Source organism: Nelumbo lutea, chromosome 1, assembly GCF_056320005.1.
Source record: "Nelumbo lutea isolate HS-2025 chromosome 1, American lotus-T2T, whole genome shotgun sequence".
NCBI lineage: Eukaryota > Viridiplantae > Streptophyta > Magnoliopsida > Proteales > Nelumbonaceae > Nelumbo > Nelumbo lutea.
The window spans coordinates 43,406,036-43,429,769 of NC_142684.1; the positions used below are offsets into that span (position 1 = coordinate 43,406,036).

General features: G+C 40.1%; 2 pseudogenes across 20 annotated transcripts; one reads left to right on the forward strand and one right to left on the reverse strand.

Annotated features, from left to right (window-relative positions):
* The first annotated feature begins 6,836 nt into the window (after positions 1-6,836).
* Positions 6,837-8,824, forward strand: LOC148874438 (UDP-glycosyltransferase 92A1 pseudogene; annotated as a pseudogene). Its single transcript, XR_016095713.1, has one exon. The product of XR_016095713.1 is annotated as a UDP-glycosyltransferase 92A1 pseudogene (transcript).
* Positions 8,825-13,216: 4,392 nt separating this feature from the next.
* Positions 13,217-23,388, reverse strand: LOC148874439 (UDP-glycosyltransferase 92A1 pseudogene; annotated as a pseudogene). 19 transcript variants are annotated; one of them, XR_016105044.1, is made up of 11 exons: positions 21,655-23,382; positions 21,088-21,246; positions 20,754-20,799; positions 19,357-19,425; positions 17,658-17,808; positions 17,503-17,556; positions 17,319-17,363; positions 15,850-16,668; positions 14,724-14,814; positions 14,066-14,202; positions 13,217-13,778 (listed from the first exon to the last, which is right to left on the reverse strand). The product of XR_016105044.1 is annotated as a UDP-glycosyltransferase 92A1 pseudogene, transcript variant X3 (transcript). The 19 variants fall into 19 exon arrangements; XR_016105046.1 differs by having other exon boundaries at positions 15,825-16,679; XR_016105050.1 differs by lacking the exon at positions 14,724-14,814 and having other exon boundaries at positions 17,658-17,801; positions 21,655-23,388.
* Between the last annotated feature and the right edge of the window lie 346 nt (positions 23,389-23,734).

Consider the following 23,734-nt stretch of genomic DNA (forward strand, 5'->3'; position numbering starts at 1 on the left):
AATGGTGCACCTGACTTCTAGAAGTTGTTCATGTAAGGCATGGAAAATGGTTGGATTATCATGTATGCATGCATGTCATGCCATTGGTTTATTGGGCCTAAACATTTATGATTTTGTTGAAGAGTGCTATTTGAAAGAAATTCAATAAGCAATTTACTTTGAGCACATATATGCGATGCCTAATTCAGATATGTCTTATTTTAGTAATGAGTCAATTTCTTTTATGAGCAGTGGTGTTAATCATAATGTTATGAACTTGTTGCCACCAAAGCAAAAACGTCAATCTGGTCGACCTAGGACTAAAAGAATTGAATCACAACCAACTGAAAGAAGGGAAGTCCATTGTAGTCGGTGTGGAGAAAGTGGTCACTACCGACGCACTTTCCGAGCTACAATCGATTAGTTGGATGCATTCTCAAGTATTATAAGCATAGGTACAGGTTTTTGTCTTGTCTTTTGGTACTGTCTATGTCTTACACTTTGAATTTTTTGTGCAGTAATTGTATTTTTTTATAAGTAGTGGTGTTATATTTTGCAAGTTGTGCCAAAAATAGAACTTAGAATTAATAGTGAAAACACTGGCTTTATCTTCCACTAGTGGTTGTGGCTTGACCTGCTTCAAGATTTGGTGATGTGGCAAAACATTGATAAAGAGCAAACCAGATCTGATTAATAGTTTTGTTAGGGGCCATTTGATAACATCTGAAGATAATGTTGGATTGAAAAGTGTGGGATGTCAATCTGGAAGTTCATTCATTTGAGAGAGTCAAGCTGCTTTTAGAACCCTCTTATACCTCTAATTTCAATCTTTCTTTAGAAACATGCTTATTGTGCCACCAAGTGATAAACATGCACCAACTTCTGGGTTGATCCCTTAAAAGTTAATTTTAGCTGAGTAATAGCATATTCAATCCTAACATCAATTTGATAACCCAGGTATTTGGATAGCATAAAGTTGCTACCAAGAATTTGCAAGCAGCATAATCTATACTATAAATTAAACCTAGAATCACCTGTCACTCAAAGCTTGCATCTTCTTGGATGTCATCTACAGTGGGTTCATGCTAGTAAATGGAGGTTTACTTGATTTGATTTCCAAGGCCTCATTTTGTTAGACTTTGAGTGTTCATTGTTAAGAAAGTGGTCTTAAACTAAAAGTAAAATGTGCTCGGCTATAGGGAAGCAAATTTCTAGAATATAACCTGAGGTATTACAGTTTCAAAATAGACTAGAAGAACAGGTAGTTAGGTTGATAATGACATATTATGAGTAATTATATGCTCTAGAAAATGAACAAATAATGTATTTGAGCATTAAAAATCAGTCTTGTCACTTCAAAATCTAGCATCGCTTATCCATCCAACTATAAGTAATGTTTACAACATGGGTTCAAAACCTAAACAGACCCCTAGTAAGGTAATGGAAAGTTTAGTTTTTGTTAAATGATAATGGTACTTGGAGAAAGGACTTGATTCACTTACTATTTGTTCCACAAGTAGTAACCAAAAGTATACTTAAGACTACCAAATCCTCTTCTAGGTTAATACCAAATTCTGTGGAAGCTAATGGAAAACTGTAAATTCACAGTTAAGTTGGTCTATATTTCCTATAATCAGAACCAACTCTCCACCTCATATGCTCTTTGCTCTCCTAAATTGGTATATAATCTAGACTCCACATGTTTTTTCTTGAAAGTTGCCAAGGGAGGAATTTAAACCAAGGATTGACTCAGTTTCCTTAATGAAGATGATTTGTCTGAGTCCTTTACAATGCCCACAGGAAACTTTCGACCACCTTTTTTTCACATGTTCATTTTCAAGAGCAATTTGGATGTCAATGTACATAGGCATCAGCCTGGAGGACACAACAAACCTAGAATTACACAAAATCTTCTCAAATTGGTGGTCAACCAAATTGAATCATCCACCAAAATCCGATAAGTAGCAATTATATGCTTGCAAAAATTCCTCATTGTGCTTAGACTCATATGAGATCAGATAAATAGGACCATTCATAACAATGATTGTCTATAGCCAATACAGGTTTTGGAGTTAATAAAGTCGTATCTTTTCTCTAAAATAGTAGGCACCACTGACCAATTAAAGCAAGCAACATTGCAACACACAAATTAATACCTCACATACTTTCTCCATATATGATGTTGGCTCTTATGATCCACACTTAGAACTACCAGCAACATCTTATGTTATTGTGGATTCTAATAACTTTGTAACTGCTGTAGTAGCTAAAGTTCACATGAACTTTGGACCAACAAAAGCTAAATGGAGAGGTATCCTTGAAGTATTGATGTTGGCTAAAAATCAAAGACTCAACATTATTTTTCCCTATTTTGATGCCTTAGTAGTAGTCATATCAATCCACCATCCTCAGGCAGGACTCTTCTAGAAATATAAACATATTCTAGAGTATATACTTAGTTAAGTATTTTTTTTATGCAAATATTATGTGTGTCAATAGAGAAAACAACCAGCTATCGCATGCTCTAGCTTATGTAACTTGTCAAAGGGCTGAAAGATCCCCATATACTGAATATGAGTCTTCATATACATCACCTTCATAAGTTAATAGAATTATCCTTTTTGGCCTTAAAAAATCAAGAGATTTAAAAGGTATATCTTATAAATTATACAATATATGTACTCCAAGAGTTGTTTCTATCTAAGAACTAGTAATTTGTCTAAAAACCATCCCTGCACACACCCCTGTCCACGCACACGACTAGCCCCACGCCCGCCTACACACGCCCAACCCTGTGCCCACATGGGCCCGTCCGCCTGCCGATCGCGCACACGACTAGTCCTACGCCCACCCAACCTTGTGGTCCCACGCGCTCGCCTGCCCACCAACCGCGTACATGACCAGCCCCGCGCCCACCCAACCCTGTGGTCCCACGTGCCCGCCCGCCCACCGACCACGTACATGACCAGCCCCGCACCCGCCCACGCACGCCCAGCCTTGTGCTCACACACAACCGCCCGCCTACCATCCACGCACAAACGAGAGCCCCCTTGCCCGCCAACGCACGCCCAGCCTTGTGGCTACATGCACCCGCCCACCCACCGCCCACTGCCCAGGCCCAACCCTCCGGTGCATGCCTTCCTACCCACCACCTGAGCCCACCATAATAGTTACGATTATTGTGTTCTCCATCTCTTTTGTCAATTTCTATGTTTTTCTATAATTTTAGGTGTTTTTCTATATATTTTTTTCTGATTTTGTTTTCAATTCCTATAACTTTTTGTAATTTCTATGTTTTTATGTATTTTATATTTGAAATTGTTCAAAGAACATAAAGAATGATAATGTATTAAATCCAATTAATCTGTTTAACGTGAAGTTAGTAACATGATGAATTTTGGACGTTTTGAAAAAGTTGTGGTGAGTTTAAGAGAAATTCTAAAAGGTGATGGTGGGTTTTGGACAATTTCCCTCATATTTAAAATATGTGGCAACCATTGCAAGTGTGAAGTGTTGTTTCACGAATATTGGAAAATGGAGTAGGCATGGTGGTATTATATATATTTTGGTGCACGCCAATAGTAGTGATGCATTGCCTTGCCCAGTTGCTACTATGGTAATATTTTACCAGGATGGGTCTAAGGTGTTGGTGATGTTCATTGGGGATGACATGGTCGTCCTCATTTGGATAGGATAGCATACTCTAAACTAATTAACTAAAGGATAACGACATAACAGTATCAATCATTGTGCGCTATATCTCCTTTTTAATGTCCAATTGGCAATAAGAGAGCGTAGTAGCCAACTCAGTAAAGTTTTACATGAATAGGAGTAAGGGGTTATCTTAGTTTTGAGGACGCTTGACAACCATCACAAATGTATAGTATTGTTTGATAATGAAAGAAATATATATTAGGTATGGGGGTGGTAGTTGTATTTTAACTTCCTTCCCGTATTGGCATTGCATGCCCTAATTGCCAACTTGGTAAAAGTTTACCAACCTGAGACTAAGGTGTGTGTCAAATCATTATGGATAAAATTTTATACCTTTAAAGGGATACATCTTTAGGGAGGACTACCAAAGTGTAGATAACACAAAGGGCAATTTGGGACCATGTACTAATTTGGATGGTTACATTTCGGTTACCCCCTTAATGGCATTGCACCTGATAGCATGGTGGGTCACGATTGTTGGTTACTTTTTGGTCACCCTGCCTTTAGTAGTCGTGCATGCCCTGGCTGTTACCTTGGCAAAATTTGATCAGGATGGGTCAATAGTGTTGCCCTGGTTTGTTTTCCATGGACACGACAAATCTGAATATGAATAGCATGATTCATGGAGACACTTTAATGAAACTTAATCAAAGGGATCTTATTATGTCATCCATCATCTGAATATATGGTCATAAAGTACATATAGGTCCAATTCAAAAGTATAAATCCCAACCCAGCTGTAGCAAATTTCAAAAGTCCAGATAATGTCAACAAAAACAGTTGATGGACAGATTCCCAAATTTCACTCGACTTTGCAGTTGTTATATAAGCTTCCAGTGAATATTTGCCTAGGTATAATTGGCAGCCAACAATAGAAGAAAAAAAAATGATAACTAAAAGAAAACAAAAAATGTTACATTTCCAGGAAACAAACTCTTAATCATTGTCATGTTTCATGCCCTGACAACCACTTTTCCAGTTGGATTCCATACTGGACCCAAAGCACAAAGGATTTTCATGGATGTATCCCATAAATGTAGGTATGGACTAGGATTTAAGCAAGTAGCTTTATTTGCTAAATAGCTATGTACTATATTAGAGTATTGGTTTGAGGGAGAGTGTTGGAGCATTCAGACTATAATTCATATGAATTATTAGTTATTTTAGGACAAGAACACGAATAAGGAAGAATACAAGGTTTTTTGTGTAAAAGTGAGCAAAGGGGGAGTTGGGCAATTTGATTCCCCAATTTCATCATGTGATAGGAAGTTGTACCCATAACTATGTGGTTATGTCATATAAGCCCAACATCATAATTTTGTTAATATAAGAAGGGAAAATTTGAAGTGATTGAATAATGTTTGTTATGAGTGTACAATAAAACAATATGTGATTATTAATGTTTGTTATGAGTGATTATCACTAAACTATCATCTTAATTTTTGAGAGACATTCTCATAACCAAAGTAGATTAACCTTTCATAGAAGAAATTTTACAAATACACTTGCTTGATCTTCTTTTCCATGTGTAAACTAATGTACACTCGTTCTCCAATGCACATTCAATAGGAATGAATCAACATCAAACACAACTTAACAAAATTTTTTATATAAAAATGACAGCCTATTTACTGTGATAGAAATGCAAAAAGAATCAAAAATCAAATTTATTTGAAAGGAATTTTTGATTGACTATAACAAATTAAACTATCATACAAAGAAATTGTCAAATACTTGTTAGTGACCTAGGTGTTCAAAATGATAACTTCCTCCGGTTAGGGAAGGCCTCAATGTATTGGCCAAAACTTTAGTTTAATGGATAAGGTAAACAAAATGATGGAGCAATGACAAATGTTGCATAAGAAACAAAAACAGTTAAGATGGGCCTTCACCTGGTATATATTAAGATAAGAATAGAAGTGAAAAGAGCAACAATGCTACCTGAAAAATTCAACTTATGTAATAACAAGAAATGACCTCCAGCTAACAAGTTCCAAACCCTCTAGATTCGACCTCGACCACAAATTTGCAGGAGAGGGACAACGAGACAGAGGGGGAGCAGGAGAGCGATAGAGAGGGGGAGGGAGACCGGGAGAGAGAGAGAGAGAGTGGGGGTGAGACAGAGGGAGAACGGGAGAGAGTTAGAGAGTGAGAGTGAGGAGGGAGAACAAGAGAGAGGGAGAGCGAGACAGAGGGAGAACGGGAGGGAGAGCGAGAGAGGGAGAGAGGGAGAGCGGGAGAGGGTGAGGGTGCAATAGAGGGAGAGCAAGACTGAGGGGGGCAAGGGAGGAGAAAATGAGAGTGTGAAAAAGGGATAGCGAGAGCGGGAGAAAGTGAGAAAGTGAGAGCAAGAGAGACTAAGAACTGGAGACAAAGGGGAGCGAGGGAGGAGAAAATGAGAGTGAGAACGAGGGGCACCACTAGGGAGGAGAACTTGCAGTTGCAAAGAAGCAGCCGAAGAGAAGAGAGTTGAGACTCTGAGAACAACGAAAGATAGTGAGAGAGGAGGGAGAACAGCCGAAATTTAATCGTCGAGGGAGAAGTTGCATGAAGAAACGTGAATAGAGTTGAGACTATGAGAGACAAAGAAAGAGAGAGAAGAATGAGGGCAGGAGAAAAGAGGGTGGGCCCTGACGAGGTCATTTTAGTCTTTACAACTTAAGGTTAATTTTCAAATAAATATCATTATGACATGGAAGCCGAACTGGATTGTCACCTCAGATAAAAAAACATAGGTAAGAGTGTAATGCTTAATTGGCATGGGAATCTGTCTTTTAATTTCAAAATTCGAATTTGAATGACATTGTAAATTCTGTATGGGCTGGCCTCGTGTTCAGATTTCTGCCTGCCCGTACTTTTCCCCAAAGTAATATGAGAGATATTTCCCATGTACGGCCAATCAACCATTCTGTTGCTTGGAAAACATATGGCCAATTTTTTTCATGCAGACGAATCCAATTTTCAACCACCATTGAATCTAAACATGATGGTCAAACAATTAGCACGGACACCGTTTTGAGTAGGGAGGCCGATATTCCCGCCTTTCCACTCATTAAATTTGGAGGACCATTTTCCATGTTGCCCTTTACCTTCCCATTTGTATTGTCCCTTTTATTGTATTACTATTGTAGATAAGCATGACAAATGGATGGCCCAGAACCAAAAAATTGGACCGGGAAATGACCCAAACCGGCTAATGGATGGCATGTTTAAAGGAACAGGAGCCATCTGAGCCTCCCTGTTGATCTCATTACGTTCAGAGTAGGCAAGATTGAAAGAGAGAATGGAGAACGGTCGACAACACAAACACGTAGTGATGCTTCCATTCATGGCACAGGGCCATATGATACCATTCTTAGCATTAGCCAGGCAAATTGAGCAACGAACAGGCTACGCCATCACCATCGCCACCACCCCCATCAACGCCGTTTACCTCCGGTCGTCCATCTCCTCCTCCACCACCACAACCACTACGACCATTCGTGTTGTCGAGTTGCCCTTTTGCAGTGCCGACCATGGTCTACCACCCAACACCGAAAACACAGAAGCCTTGCCAAACCACCACATAATGACCCTCTTCCGTGCCTCACAAACCCTTGAACCTTCCTTCCACAACCTTGTCTCCACCATCACCGAGAAATACGGCGAGCCTCCTCTATGCATTATCGCCGACGTCTTCTTTGGATGGTCAGTTGACGTCGCCAAGCGGGTCGGATCATTCCATGTTGGTTTTACCACCTGTGGAGGCTATGGCACGGCCGCGTACATCTCTCTGTGGTTGAACCTCCCACACCGTCACACAGACTCCGATGACTTCACCGTGCCGGGCTTCCCTGAAACATGCCGTTTCTTGCGCTCTCAACTAAATCCAACGCTGAGATCCGCCGACGGTACTGACCCCTGGTCTACCGTTTTCCGGAGAGAGCTACAACTATCTTTGCGTTCGAATGGTTTCTTGTGTAACACAGTCGAGGAGATGGAAACATTTGGGTTGGAAGCATTGAGAGCACTTACGGGAATTCCAGTTTGGCCTATTGGACCTTTACAACCTCCAGCGTTTCTTAGCCTTCCTTGTACTACTGATTCTAATCTATCCTCCTCACGCTCGGTGAAGAAACACGGCATCGCACCTGAAAATTGCATCAAGTGGTTGGATTATCATCCACCTGGTTCGGTTCTATACATTTCGTTTGGATCCCAAAACACTATCAATCCTACCCAAATGATGGAACTAGCTATGGGTGTCGAGGCAAGCGGGAAGGCTTTCATCTGGGTTGTTAGGCCACCTGTTGGGTTTGATATAAATGGTGAGTTTAAGGCGGAATGGTTGCCGGAAGGATTCGAAGAACGTGTAACTGAGAGCAGACGAGGCCTTGTTGTGCGTACATGGGCACCTCAGCTAGAGATTCTGTCGCATAAATCGACAGGAGCATTTCTTAGCCACTGTGGATGGAATTCCAGTTTGGAGAGCTTGAGTCAAGGCGTGCCGATTATAGGGTGGCCATTGGTTGCAGAGCAAGCTTATAATTCGAAGATGATGGAAGAGGAGATGGGTGTTTGCGTGGAATTGGCAAGGGGACCGGACAGTAGGATCCTGAGTGAGGAGGTGGAGAGAGTAATTGAGTTGGTGATGGGTGAGGGAGAAAAAGGGAAGGAGATGAAGATGAAGGCGAGTGAAGCTGCGAAAAAGATAAGAGCAGCAGTGAGAGAAGGAGATCAGTTGGGGTCTTCAGTTAAGGCACTTGATGATTTTCTACAGACTGCTTTGTCAAAGAGACATGAAAATGCAGATGAGGCGATGACGAGGAGAGCCATAGCAGCTGGTCAATAGAGGATAAAACAGTGCCTCACTAATCCGACCAGGTTTTAGTTTTTTTTTTTTTTTTTTCCTTCATTTTTTATGCTTTTGGCTTTTGGCATTTAGAACAGAGAGAGTAAAATAGAGCTTTCGCTCAAGATCTGCAAAAGAGAACCCATTATCACTAGAAAAGGGTTTCAATGTTTAATTTTAACACAAGGTTATACCCACGTACAGGATATCTCTACACGACGGACTAGGTACGGGGAAATTCATCAATATGTTCATTTTCTTTTTATTTGATAATTATATCACTTCGTGAATTATATCTAATTTGGATTACTTGTTTAATTTAAATATTTAAATCAAGTTTAATTTTTTGATGAATTTAAATCAAATTTAATTTGTCTTTATGAAATTTTATTTGGATTAAAATTTTTTTGAATTACAAAGATTAATATAAGTCACATATTATTACATAGATCAATATTTTTTATAAGTGGCTATGTGTGTCTAAAGTTGACACTTTTTTTAGAACATTTTTGAGAGTGGAAAGACACGTCCACACATATGCTCTTGCTCTGAACATTTGCTTCAAATTTTAAGCTTTCTACTGCTTTTCCCTGGTGATGCTGTGTGAATTCCATTATAGAAAATAAATCTTGTTGAATGGAATGGATTTGATGCCTAGTGGTTGTAGGGATCAGAATATAGGAGAGAGAATGAGAGTATAGGAGAGAGAGAGATGTCAAAGGTTGAAGCTAAGGTCTCCGCTTATTGCTTTGGTGGCCGTGTCCTTGGGATCTTCTGCTGCCAACTATGAGACTGGGACCCACCATAATGAGATGTCAGTTGTGTGGTGTGAGCTCTGTTGGTAGAGTATTGGAACGTGCATTGGTGGCCCGTATTTTCAGCATAATGAATTAAATCCTGAACTAGCAAAAGATTCCTGGAATTGGGAATTCATGTCCGACCCTCATTGGTAACGCTTATTGGCCCTCAAATTCTCTCAACAACTAAAAGTGGAGTTAACGTAACAATGTAACATTGCCTGCGATCAACGTCACAGAACAATTCAGCGACTCCCAGTGCCAGTCTGTGGTGAAAATGAGCTTTAAAGTTCTTTATCAACCGGTCATTCTCTTATATATTACCCCTCAATGGAATATCATGTATACATAAAATCAAGCTTTATCTCTGCCAAGTAATATTAATAATAAAGAAACTATTCAGACATGAATCCAAATCTCCACATTGAAGACACTACAAGAAAATTGACTTTTAGCAGCACTCAAATGTCTTAAAAACTGATGCTAAAGGTTTTATCCGCAGTAGGCAAACTGTAGCTAAAACAATTATTGTTAAAAGTTCTAGCGGCAGTTTTTCTGACTGCCAGTAAAGCTTCAAAACTACCGCTATCTAACAAGTGTTCTCTTCGCCGCGCCTTCAAGTGCCAACCACCATGCCTACAGTCGTCACTCCGGCGTCCAAGTGTGTGTCATGGGTGAGTGATGCATGTACTTTTGTATTGGGGATTGCCAATGGCACTATTATAATATTGTAATATTCTTTTTCACCTTTTTGATGTTTCTTATTGTCACTCCCCCAAAAGCTTAACGTACTCTTTGAGGGGAGGTAGGTAGTCGAGTGAGTTCATAAGTGTGTAAAGGTTAAGCACGAGATCCCCTCGACACTGTACTGTGTGCTTGTGCTTACCATTGATTAATGCAATACAAGTTATCCTTTGTCTAATCTGTGTGCATTCTTGTTGTCTTTTGTGTGTTGTTACTTGCATTCGTAGGCTTTCTCGACCTCATCGAGCGCCGCACGGGGCCTCGTTGATTAGCCCCATGACAGTTGGTATCAGAGCAGGAGCTCCTCTTAAGCCATTCGACTCGCGACGTGAGTGACAGCATGAAGCACAATAGGGACATCGTGATGGAGATCGAGCATGGACTCTCCACAGCCCATGAAGCCAATGATGTGCCCTCCGATGACATCGGCAAGGACAAGGAACCGAAGCCCAGCAAACGTGAAAAATCTTCCAATAAGCATGTAGCCATTGAGTTGCGCATGTTACGTTGCAAAGCCACAATAGGTGAGATGCGAGACTTCGATAGACGAGCTGCATCAAAACATGGAAGCCATGGACAACACACTGGTCGAGATTGAAGGTCGCTTGAGTGGAGTCGTGGACGAGGTCCGAGACATAATCAATGGCACGCTCAAGCAAACTTGCAGCACTGTGCGCCAACAAGAAGCAAGCTCCTCCAACTCGCAGGTCCAAGACAGGCTTGATAGTTTTCAAGCCCAGCTCGATGAGATGAAGAACGAGTGGGCAACATGGAGAAGAAGCACCTCCACATCAATGACCGTCTAGGCCCAACTAGATGAAATGAGAGTGGAGTGGGCCTCAATGAAGTCCGCCGCATGTTCCTCCTCAGACACCCAAGCTCAATTAGAGGAGCTCAAAGCAGAATGTGCAATCCTGAAAAGGGTCGTCGCTAATCCAGCCAGCACTTCCTTTACACATACTCCCTCCCACATCAAGATTAGGGAGCCAACCCCCTATTCGGGAACCCGTAATGCACGAGAGCTCGACAACTTCCTGTGGCAAATGGAATAGTACCTTGTCGTCGCCAATGTGACTAATGAAATGACTCAGGTACGTACTGCTACTATGTATTTGACTGATGTCGCTATGTTATGGTGGCGCAGGCTGATATAGAACGTGGTACGTGTGTTATCCATACCTGGGTTGACTTTAAAAGATAGCTGAAGAGACAGTTCTACCCAGAGAATGTGGAATACCTCGCTCGTCGCAAGATGAAGACTCTCAAGCACGGCGACTCCCTCCATGACTATGTTAAAGAGTTTTCAGCCCTCACATTTGAAGTCACCGATATATCAGACAATGATTTATTGTTCAACTTCATGGATGGTCTAAAGCCTTGGGCCGTGCTCGAGCTCAAATGTCGTAATGTTCAGGACCTTGCCTCCACCATGGCTGTGGCCGAACAACTTAGTGAACAGAGATTGTCGGATGACGAAGGAAGCAGACCAGCCAGCCCACCTACCACACATTTGAGTGGGGGAAATAGGCAACCCAGTCCTCCGAAAGAGAAGCCACCCTTTAACCACAAACCAGTCGAGCACCACAAGGGGAAGCAGCCACAAGGAAGTCAAAGCTACTACAACAACAGATATCAAGGGAGACCAAGTCGTCCTCCCATTTGCTACATTTGTGGGGAGGAGCACTTCACCAGGAATTGCCCAAAGCGAGCAAAGCTAAATGCCATCATTGCCAAACTAAGTGATGATGAGCAGAGTGATGGGGAACGAAGTACCCAGGCGCCAAGAGTGGGCGCCCTCCAACTTTTCAATGCCATGAAGAAGAAAGGGGCTACCTCCAAACAGCCCTCCTCAGTCAAAAGAGGACTGAGGTATGTTGATTTACCATTGGCGGGAGGCCAACCAGGGCCCTAGTTGACACAGGGGCCATTCACAACTTCATATCCATTGCAGAGGCCAAGAGACTTAACTTGGCCGTTTACAAAGAGCCTGGCTGGTTCAAAGCAGTTAACACAGGTGCCAAACCTATTGAAGGCATGGCCCGCCGAGTAAGACTACAACTCGGCACCTGGGATGGAGAGATTGATCGCTCTGTCGTCCACATAGATGATTTCAATATTGTCCTTGGAATGGACTTCATGATACAAGCAAAAGCAGCACCGGGGCCTCACCTCGACACCCTGATTATCTTGGACGAGCAGTCACCTTGCATGGTTAACATGATCGGCGCCGCCAGTACCAAGAAGAAGCACGTCTCTGCCTTACAACTCCAACACCACCCTCCACCATTGTTGGCAGAGAGATCTACAACAACCACCATTGCAACCAGAAGTGATCGCAGCAACTCTGGGAAGAAGTTAGTGCCAGTGCCGGTGCCAACGTCAGTGCCAGTGCCGCCACAACAACAGCAGTGGAAGCCACCATTGTAGCAGAAGCCGCACACACCCACAACTGGTGGGCCTAACAGAAGACCCAAGGCCGTGTCAAACTTTGCCCACACCTACTACCACAACCACCGGAGAGAGCGAGTGCCACCCGAGCCATTTAGGCACCACATTCACATCATCCCTCAAGATAAATCCCGTAGTAGCCTTGTGAGTCACCCTATGGGTGGGTGATGCATGTACTTTTGTATGAGGGATTGCCAATGGCACTATTGTAATATTGTAATATTCTTTTTCACCTTTTTGATGTTTCTATTGTCACTCCCCCAAAAGCTTAACGTACTCTTTGAGGAGAGGTAGGTAGTCGAGTGAATTCATAAGTGTGTAAAGGTTAAGCACAAGATCCCCTCGACACTACTGTGTGCTTGTGCTTACCATTGATTAATGCAATACAAGTTATCCTTTGTCTAATCTGTGTGCATTCTTGTTGTCTTTTATGTGTTGTTACTTGCATTCGTAGGCTTTCTCGACCTCATCGAGCGCCGCACGGAGCCTCCTTGATTAACCCCGTGACAGTTAGTTATAGTTTAGCAACAGTCGTGACTGCCGCTATAGAGATGCATCGACTGCCACTAAAACTACTATATTTCTTTTTCACACTTGCCCAAATAACCTGAAATTCGTTCATAATTATTTTTAATTACTAAACAAGATTTTAATTTGCTTCAAATAAGCCATTTTATATTCAACCATCCAAATTGAAATGAAATACAAAAAAACAAAATACAAATTCCATTAATTCATTCATTCATTCTCAAAAATACAAATTTCGTCCATTTATTCTTAAAAATATCAAGTTCCATTCAAAAGACTTCTTTACAAAAACTTCTTCGGCTTCTCCCAAAATCTTCTTTACAAAAATACAAGCATGGGTGGTGGCATAGAATGTGTATGGATGGCTCTGAAAATGCTGTTGATTGAAGTAGCAATGGTGATGGGTGTAGTCATGGTACTCCGGTAAGGGTAGGGCCACATCTCTGCCCTCCTCCCTGTCTTCCTCACTGCCTTGAGCACTTTCCTCTGCTCTGCCCACCCAGTTACTGTCACCTTCTACATCTCCATGTCTATGTCTTGGCTGTAGAAACATCTTCAGAAGCCTTCTCCTTTGATGTCTCAACATCCTCACTTTGGGAAAGACTAGCCTTATCATGCTGATTAAACAACTGGGACTTTTAACTCCAAATAGGATTTCAGATTATCCTCAGTTTCAATGTTTCTATCTTTGTACTATTGCAGCTTGGAGAACCTCCATTGTTTATAACTGCAGCATCCTGACAAAAAATAAAAACTCCAGTCATTATACCACTATATAATATACTGAAAAAATCCACCAATTAGTGTTCCTTTTTACCCATTCTTATATGTGAATCATATCACATTGTGATCCTTGATGAAATTGCTACCTTTACAGCAAGAATACGAGGTTTCTAGAACAAGGCCAAATAGAATGACAAATGATTGGCAAAAGCTCTAACTACAGATAAAGGAAAACTGAACAAGGATTGCAAGATGGCATAGCATAGATAAAACAAAGCAAACACAATGGCATTCTTCATACCTAAGGTTGCTAGAAACGGCCATATAAACACCATAGGCAACACTGGTTGATAAGGGACTTCCTCAGCTTCACCAGCAAAAGACTTTGTCAACAGCCTTTCTTGCATTAATCAAGGCATTGGTTACACCTGTACCAACCTGGAAGAAAAATATTCAACTTTCATCATGTACTTGCATTTACACAATTTGAGCCTTAAATATCTTTTTATGATGTCAAAAAAATCTAAAGTTGGAAAAGAAAAAAAACGGGGGTAGAACATTTTAAGTCTAAGTGCTTTAAAGAACAAAATAAGTATAGATGGGATTAAGGGAATTGTATCAATCTCAAATATCAGAAATGCAGAGAAAGTTACAGCCATGTGTAATAAGAAGCATTAATCACTCACTTTAGAAACAATATCACTTTCCCAATGAATAAAATCCGGATCATGTCCAAAGAAATTAACTTGAGAATCTAATGTACGTAGAATAGTAATTGGATGAAGCCTCAACAACACAAACACACACATCAAAAATACCTTAGAATATATTAAAAGCAACAAAACATTCAAAGGATTTTTTCTAAATATTGGTTCCACAAAGAACACCCTAACAACATAACCATAAAGAAATGCCAACAAATATAAACAAAGGAGAGGTGGACTGGATACAGATCTAACCTTTGGCATTTTTTGCAGAAAGTGGCCATCCAAAGATTTGAACCCATGTTCTCAATCTTATCACCCCAAGATTTTGTCATTGCTCCTATTTCTATGATAATCATCCAAAAGAAAAAGAACAAATGCTATTATGGATTCATTTGCAGTAGAGGAACTTCACAGGCAAGAGCTGTATTCTGATGTGTTGCTCATTGTGATACTAGCAAGTGCACTAGCTGCTCAAGTAATAGAGTAGTGAATAAAGTATCGTTCCCACGAGAACTTATGTAGCAATTACTGAAATGTGAAACTAATGAAAATCTGAAATTCTAACTACAAAGCTATTTCTAATACATTGGACCAAACACATTGTATGCAAATGAAGAGACAAACTAAAGATGCATAAAAAAATAAATCCAACAACTAGTTTTCTAGGCAATTCGAGTAAAATAGGATTCAGCCTTAGTTTGGTGAAATCCCAAAGCAATGAACACTCTCTCAAGCGCATGTTCAATCTATGCATGAGTGATGGTCCTTATATCTCTATCAAGGATCTAATCACCATGCATGCATACAGATCTAGCAATTCTAGGGCTTCATTTTAGCTGGATGATCATAAACTCAGCTGAATGAATACCAACCGAATTGTGCAAGTTATCTCTAACATTGCACTCAATTCGGCTCTTAATTGACAGATCTGAAACCTTAGAGTCTTTCTCAAGCACTCTAGGAATTCCAAGAAAGATGAACAATTCGGCCAGACTGAATTAAAGCTGCCTGAATTCTTTCTCAAGTAATTCAGGTATTACAAGTTCATGATCTGAAATCACAGATCTGATTTTATAGAATAACAGTTCGGATCTCACTATTTCATGATCTAAATTTACATATCTGAGATTGGAAAATAGCAATTCAGACCTTGTAAGTTCATAATCTAAAATTTCAGATCTAAGATTTCAGAATAACAATTCAACCAACAATCCGCAATTGATATTCCAAACAAGAAACTTCAAGATTGAATCTACTTTACACGAATGAACTTAGAAAATAAATTACAGAATTGAATTTGCATAATACATGCTTTGATTACAGCAAGAAAGGAAAAATTGATAGAGAAATTACATAAATCTTAGCTGAACTCGATTACCAATTTGTGGAGAAATCAAGTGAAGACGAAACATTGATCTCCAATTGCTTTCTCCCCCTTCGAATTCAGCTTCTTCTTCCCTTGAAGCTGCTTGTTTCTCCTCTCTTTTCCTCTCTTGCGCCTATCTTTCTCTATTCTTCTCTTAGAACAAGAGCTCAATGAGAGTTTGAAATCAGATGTTGAACCCCTTTTCCCTTGGCTCTCTTTTCCTTTTATAGCCTTTTCCTCAGTCCCTTTCCTCCTCTAGAAAGTTCTTCCATCTAGAAAGTTCTCTCCCCTAGAATGTTCTCTCATCTAAAAAGTTCTACAATGCGGTTTCAAATAATTCAGGCTCGATTTTGACCCTGATTCCGCCGTATCTATCAAAACTCAAAACATGAAAGTTCTAGAACTTTTCTTTATCTTTCCAATTCATCTTGAATCATCTCAATCGGAATCCAGATGAGAGAGTTATGCCCAAATTACTATTTGGTGCCGAAATTGTCCAGAATTACCCAATTAGCCTTATTTTTCACTTAACGCCTCATTTCTCTCTTCTAGAAAGTTTCCCGCCTTTAGGCTCCTTAGGCTGCACTTTGGGCTGCTCTTGATCTGCAAGTGGGCCTCATTGCTGGGCCGAATAGGCTCCATCGGAGAGCTTCAATTGTGCTCTCTTTAGGCTTTCCCAAAGAGTGTAGCACGAGTTGCATGAGCCGAATGGCCCTCCTTTGACCTCTCGGCTGGGCCTTGCTCCCAGTTGGATTGTATCACCTTCTATTTGACCTCCTTTAGCATGATTTTATGCTCTTTTTCCCTAGACTTGTTCCCTTTGACAATTTCCTGAAATCAATCTAAATTGGGGTAAGAATTCACACAAATCAACATTAAAACCATGCATAAACACCAGAATTTATATGTAAATTATACACACATCATATTCGTTCCCCCCCCCCCTCCCCCTCACCCCCAAAAAATAGGCTAGTGACTGTTATGTTTCTTTGGGGGGAGGGGATTGCTTGTTTTTCTAGGTCTGATATGCCTTCGTCCTTTCTTTTTGTTTCATACTTTACTTTTCTTCTTTAATAGAATTTCTTGATCAATGCTGATAAAAAAAATCCTGATCAAATGCCAATAAAAAAATACAAAAGCTAAAACAAAATTAATATTCCTATCCTGTTTTCCTTCTCTGCATTCTTTAGGCTCAATTCAGAAACAGTATAAATATAAATATGTACAGTGCAAATACATTCAAATACAAGGTTTTGTATCCTTCATTATTGTATTTGTACTCATTTCAAACTGATCCTTATGTTTCTGTTTTTACAAGCTAATATGGTTCAAAACTTAAAAACATTATGAAAAGTCAACAGTAAAAAAATTAATAGGACAAAGGATAAAAGCCTCACCGAAGAATATATCAGTTTCCAGAGGTTAAAACCAGATAAAAGGTTAAATCTAAATCAAAGGGTCTCCTGAGAAAACTGACATACCAGAGATGCGCTGGTTCCAACTGCAAAAGGCTTGGCTCCATTACGCTGCATAAAAGATCCAATACCACAAGTTAAGATGATGCATTTGGAAATGATATTTTAAACATTTGTGATTTAATTCAATAAATGCATTTAAGAAATCAATAAAGTAGGTGAAAAGCAATAAATTATATGTCAACAATACCACTATGGCTCCTATTCTCTGTAAAAATGAATAGGATGTTCCAGCCAATGCAACCTGCAGACATGATTCCAAATATCAAGTAACTGTATGCAGAAACAGCTACTAATTCAATGACCTACTCCCCCCACCCAAAAAAAATGCTAATTCAATGATACCTGTATAAATAAACAGTAACCTGAAAGGCATTATCAGGACAGTGTGGAAGAACTTAGCAATAGATCCAGCATTGAATGCAAGAGGTGGCTGAAGAGATACTGTGGGAGCAGGAAGACAGACAAGCATAAAATCTGCAATTATGGCTGAAAACTAAGAAACAAATTGCATTAGCTAGATAAATGAACCAGTTTTTTATCAATAATATTAACAAATAAATCAGTTCAGAAAATATCATTTCAACTAATGAACAAAACCAGAATAATTATCAAGATAAGGGCTTTTTTGTATGCATACAAATCTGTATGTTTTGGACTATTTATATTTATTCCCCATCATTTTTTCAGATTCTGTATTTAAACCTCCAAGTCATTAGGTTAATGCCAGCAAGGCTGCATCATGTACACTCTGTTTGCCAACTCCTTTTCCCAATTACAGTTCCATAATTTTTTGTTTCTGCAGTTAGGGGGTCAAAATTTGTCTCATCAGTGTGATGTTTGGTATCATTAAAAATGTTATTTCATAACCAATTAACAAAACTAAGACCTTGCATGTTCCATGTGATTCGCAATTTTCAGAAGCTATAACCACTTTACTAGCATAGTATCAAAGGATGACAGGATTGGAGTTTTCACAAAATTTATTTTAATTAAACCTTCTTTATGTACTTTCTTGGTTCTTCAGAGTTAAATTGATGAATAAAGTTATGTTCTAATCAATATATTGAGATTTCTGATTAATGGTAAGTGATGTATACATCTTCCTCTTCTTTGCCATTTTTTTCTTTTTTTCTTCAGTCCCTTGCAGTTTAATTGGTTCTTCGAGCTCTTCTTATCTTATTTCCTTTGCAGTTATTCACCTTTTTTTTCACCTTTCGTCCCCATATTCCCACCCCAAGGTTCCATATAATCCACCCCTACACTTCAGTCACCCAAATTTCAATTCCTTAAAACCAAATCAACCCTTTATAGAATCCCAAATACATACCCAAATTACATATTCTTATATTCCCAAATTCCATTACATATAGATAACCATATTATGAGCACTCTTACTAAGTAAGCTATGGTTAATGCCAGGGGGTTCCATTACAGTGTTTATTACACATTAGCTTGAAAATAAAAATAAAAAAGTCAGGCAACAAAAATATTTTGAATCTTTTCTATCTTCACTCAAATGAATGAGAAACATGGTAGGAACCCCATGGCTTACTCAATGAGAGCACACTTGTCTGATTGACACTCTTACATACAAGCGACCCACATTTTTTTATATAAACAAAAAGATAATCATAGTTTGACGTTTTAAACTGCAAATGACCAAAATAACCAGAATCTGACACTGTGGTAATATTCAATGAGGTAATAAAGGATATTTGGTAATTTAATAGTCATTATGCAACAATGATTTTGCTATCAATTATCTATTCTACCAATGAAAGCAGACCAGTAAATTGTCATCCAAGAAAATTAATCTATTTCACGCACTTCCTTGTGGAAGTCGGGCTATTGTAATAGACATTCTTCTTCTAATACAGGACCTACCCCTCTAAATTAATGTAATAAACTTATATATGTCCTCTGCTATACAAATATAATAAGATTCCTGTAAGAACTTTTCAAGTATCCAACAAAGTCCAGCATAAACATAACCAGACAAATTTTAAATTAACAATTCATTTTCCTGTTGAAAAGGGCATACCACATCAGCTAAGACAAAATCCAGCTCCTTCATAAAATTCTCTCTACGTCGGTCATACTCTGCAGCAGTCTGGAGTCATAACTCAAACAGATTATGATTTTATAATTGGACGAACTTTAAGAATAAAATACCAGTAAAAAAAGAAGTCAAACAAAGAACACAAAATAATAACAGAAAAATAATTAATAAAATGCATTAATAGGCTTACATTTTAGAGCATAATAATTATGGCACAGTCAACCTCATAAAAGGTACATAAAGCTAATCTTAACAAGTGACAAAGGCCATTATCCAATGTTGGTCCCAGCACCCAACTATCAGGGGTGTTGGGAGGGGTAGACTGGATATGGTCCTAACCTACACCGAGGATATGAGCATCTTGACCATTTAACAGTACTTGAGTTGGCTTGGATTGACTTGGCTCAATTAAAAATGTCATAAGACTCTTTCTACTTCAATCTTGCCTAACAAGGCCGTGGATTGCATGGGTCCCCGACTAGTACAGTGTATAATAAAATAACAAAATGAAAATATTAAGATATGATAGAGGTTATATGTTCATTGACTCTCTCTTATCTTTATAATCTGGCTATCACAGATCAGCACCCTGCCTCATAAACGTTTTCCTTCCCAAATCATCAGCAACTTTTAACTAATTAACTACATTCCAATAAAAATATAGCTTCAACTCCGCTTTAAATATCTATTAACTATGCAGAGTTCCAACTGTCTGAAGTTTGCTATTTTGAATATCTAATGAGGTTTGGTTGTTACACCAAAAAAACCGTTCACAAGTAGGAAAAGTTGGCCACCAACGGCAACGCTGGCATTGGATTTGTCTGTTCTTCATGATTATCCCTATATAAACCATAACTCCTCTCTTCTTCTGCAACCCAGATCCGATCAAATTCTCTGGCCTTCCATCTCCTCAGCTCAAACATATCCAGTGTGTTCAAATGGCACCCAGAGGGACGGAGTTGGCTCTTGTGCCTATACTCGTTGCTATGCTCTGGGCAGGAGCTGCGGCACAATCCACAAGTTGCACGAATGTGATCATCAGCATGTCATCGTGCTTGAATTACATTACAGGGAACTCTTCAACCCCTGAACCTCAAGTGAGATAAGTCCTTGAACCCAAGAGCTTTTAAATAGATTTAGGAAGTGAGATGAAGTTCTGTAAGAGAACGACTAAAACATGTTGAGAAACAAGTGAAGAAAGACAAGACTATCGGAACTGAAAATCACAACACTTGAAACAGAGGATACAAAGAAAATGAAAAAAAAAATCTGAAAATAGAATAGTAATGTCGCTTTTGAAAGACAAGACTGAAATAATAAGAAAAAATAAGAAGACAAAATGGAAGTTGATGCTGCGGAAGTGAAAGATTTAACCTTACCTGAGCGATCAACCACCGGTGGGAGGAGTTTGTGTCGTTGAGAGATCTGTCATCCAAAATAGTTTTCAAACTCTCCAATTTCATGGAAAAAACAAGCACAAATGGTTTGATTTGTTAAAAAAATCAATAAATGAAAGTTGGATCGACAACTTACTCTATATAAAACCCTAATATCAAATAGAACCGTATAGCATATTGGAAGAAAAAGAACAAAAGCAGGTACTTCGAGAAGCTTATGCTTCGATTCGAAGATTTTGACTTAACACAGCGAACGAGTGATGAAGTATATTTGAAGAAGTGAAGAGAAATGAAGGATGAGATAAACAATTCAAACCTGAGACGAGGAGGCTGTTTCGGAACAAAGAAAATCCAATGACGCAGAGAGAGGTCCTTCGTTGAATCAATAAGATTGTGGCCTGTTGCGTTGGGAAATGAACTCGAGCTTCGAGGTCTCCCAGTCTTACCGCACTCGGGGCTTTAGAGAGAGATGTTACTGCAGGTGAGAAATCAGAAATGGTTGACTGTGTGAGAGAGAGAGAGAGAGCAAAGCGAGAATAAGAAAGGGTCAGAAACTTGTTGTAGGATTGAAAGAGAGAGAGAGAGGAGAGCGGAGATATGAAAGGGTGAGAAATTATAAAAGCGGGAGGAGGGAGGGCATAGGTTCCGCGGGAAGTTAAAATTTCTAGCGGCTGTCGCCCATGTGTCAGTTAAAAAATTGCCGCTAATGCCCATTTTTATTGTAGTGAGATTAACGCATTGAACAGAAGAAAGAAAATAATACACCCGTGTCCTTTCGAAAGCTTGAGCCCATAGCTCTGTTTTATGCTCTCTGTTCTAAATGCCGAACGAGAGCATAACAGAATATTGGAAAACAAAAGGCTAAAATAAAATAAAAAGTAACCTCAACACTGTTTTCTCTGCAACTGCTATAGATCTCTTCTCCACCACCTGATCTGCTTTCCCAATCACACCCTCCACCATTTTCATTTCTCTTAAGAAGGATATCCATTTGCTTCATTTAAACTAGAGCTTCCTCTCTGCGACAAAGCAATCTCTAAAAAACTGTCAAGTGCCTTAACCGAAGACCCTAACTGATCTCCTTCTTTTTTCACCGCAGCTCTTATCTTTCTTGCAGCTTCACTCGCCTTCATCTTCATCTCCTTCCCTTTTTCTCCCACATCCATCACCAACTTAATTACTCTCTCCACCTCCCCACTCAAGATCCTACCGTCCAGTCCTCTTGCCAATTCCACGCAAACACCCATCTCCTCTTCCAACATCTTCGAATTATAAGCTTGCTCTGCAACCAATGGCCACCCTATAATCGGCACGCCTTGACTCAAGCTCTCCAAACTGGAATTCCATCCACAGTGGCTAAGAAATGCTCCTGTCGATTTATGCGACAGAATCTCTAGCTGAGGTGCCCATGTACGCACTACAAGGCCTCGTCTGCTCTCAGTTACACGTTCTTCGAATCCTTCCGGCAACCATTCCGCCTTAAACTCACCATTTATATCAAACCCAACAGGTGGCCTAACAACCCAGATGAATGCTTTCCCACTTGACTCAACACCCATAGCTAGTTCTATCATTTGGGTAGCACTGATCGTGTTTTGAGATCCAAACGAGATGTATAGAACCGAACCAGGTGGATGAGAATCCAGCCACTTGATGCAATTCTCCGGTGTGATGCCGGGTTGCTTTCCCGAGCGTAAGGAGGATAAATTGGAATCAGTAGGAGAGGGAAGGTTAAGAAGAAATGCTGGAGGTAGTAAAGGTCCAATAGACCAAACTGGAACTCCCATAAATCTTCTCAATAATTCCAACCCAAATGGCTCCATCTCCTCGGCTGTGTTGCACAAGAAGCCATTTGAACCCAAAGAGAGTCGTATCTCTCTCTGGTAAACAACAGAACAGGGGTCAGTACCATCGGCGGATCTCAGTTTTGGATGAAGCTGTGAGCGATGGAAACGGCATGTTTCAGGGAAGCCCGGTACGGTGAATTCATCGGAGTCCGTGTGGCGGTGTGGGAGGTTCAACCACAAAGAGAAGTATGCGGCCGTGCCGTAGCCTCCACTGGTGGTAAAAACGGCATGGAATGATCCGACGCGCTTGGCAACGTTAACTGACCATCCAAGGAAGACGTCGGCGATGATGCACAGTGGAGGCTGGCCGTCTTGCTGGGTGATGGTGGAGACAAGGTTGTGGAAGGAAGGCTCAAGGGTTTGTGAGGCACGGAAGAGGGTTATAATGTGATGGTTTGGCAAGGCTTCTGTGTTTTCGGTGTTGGGTGGTAGACCATGGTCGGTGCTGCAAAAGGGCAGCTCGGCAACACGAATGGTTGTAGGGGTAGTGGAGGAGGAGATGGTCGATCGGAGGTAAGCGGCGTTGATGGGAGTGGTGGCGATGGTTATGGCGTAGCCTGTTCGTTGCTCAATTTGCCTGGCCAATGCTAAGAATGGTATCATATGGCCCTGTGCCATGAATGGAAGCATCACTACATGCCTGTATTGGCGACCGATTTCCATCCTCGTCTTCAATTTTGCAAACCCTATACGTAAGAGATAGCAATGAGTCAGTGAGGCTCCCAACCTAAATGGCTAAATGGCTAAATGGCTAAAACATAATCCTTGCTATCTCTCATTCTAATGCCGTTTCTTTTAATAGTTTATTATTTTTTTCAAAAAAGTTACTGTTCCCTGGCGAAGGCCCAAACATGAAACGGTGACATCGGGTCGGCTACACCCTACCTTGGGTCAACCCATATCAGTGACTATCCAACTTGCATGTGATGTCCGGATGGACAAACAGATGACACATTCCCCATTCTCTCACGCAGAGAACGACTCACTCAAAAAGCCAGCAGCTAAAATCCGAAAACAAAATAAAATTTTGGGTAGTCATAACGTAAAGCATGGCTTGGCTTCAGGGAAGTGTTATCTCTTTACGTCTGTTCTTTGTTCTAACTCAGATCAAATCTC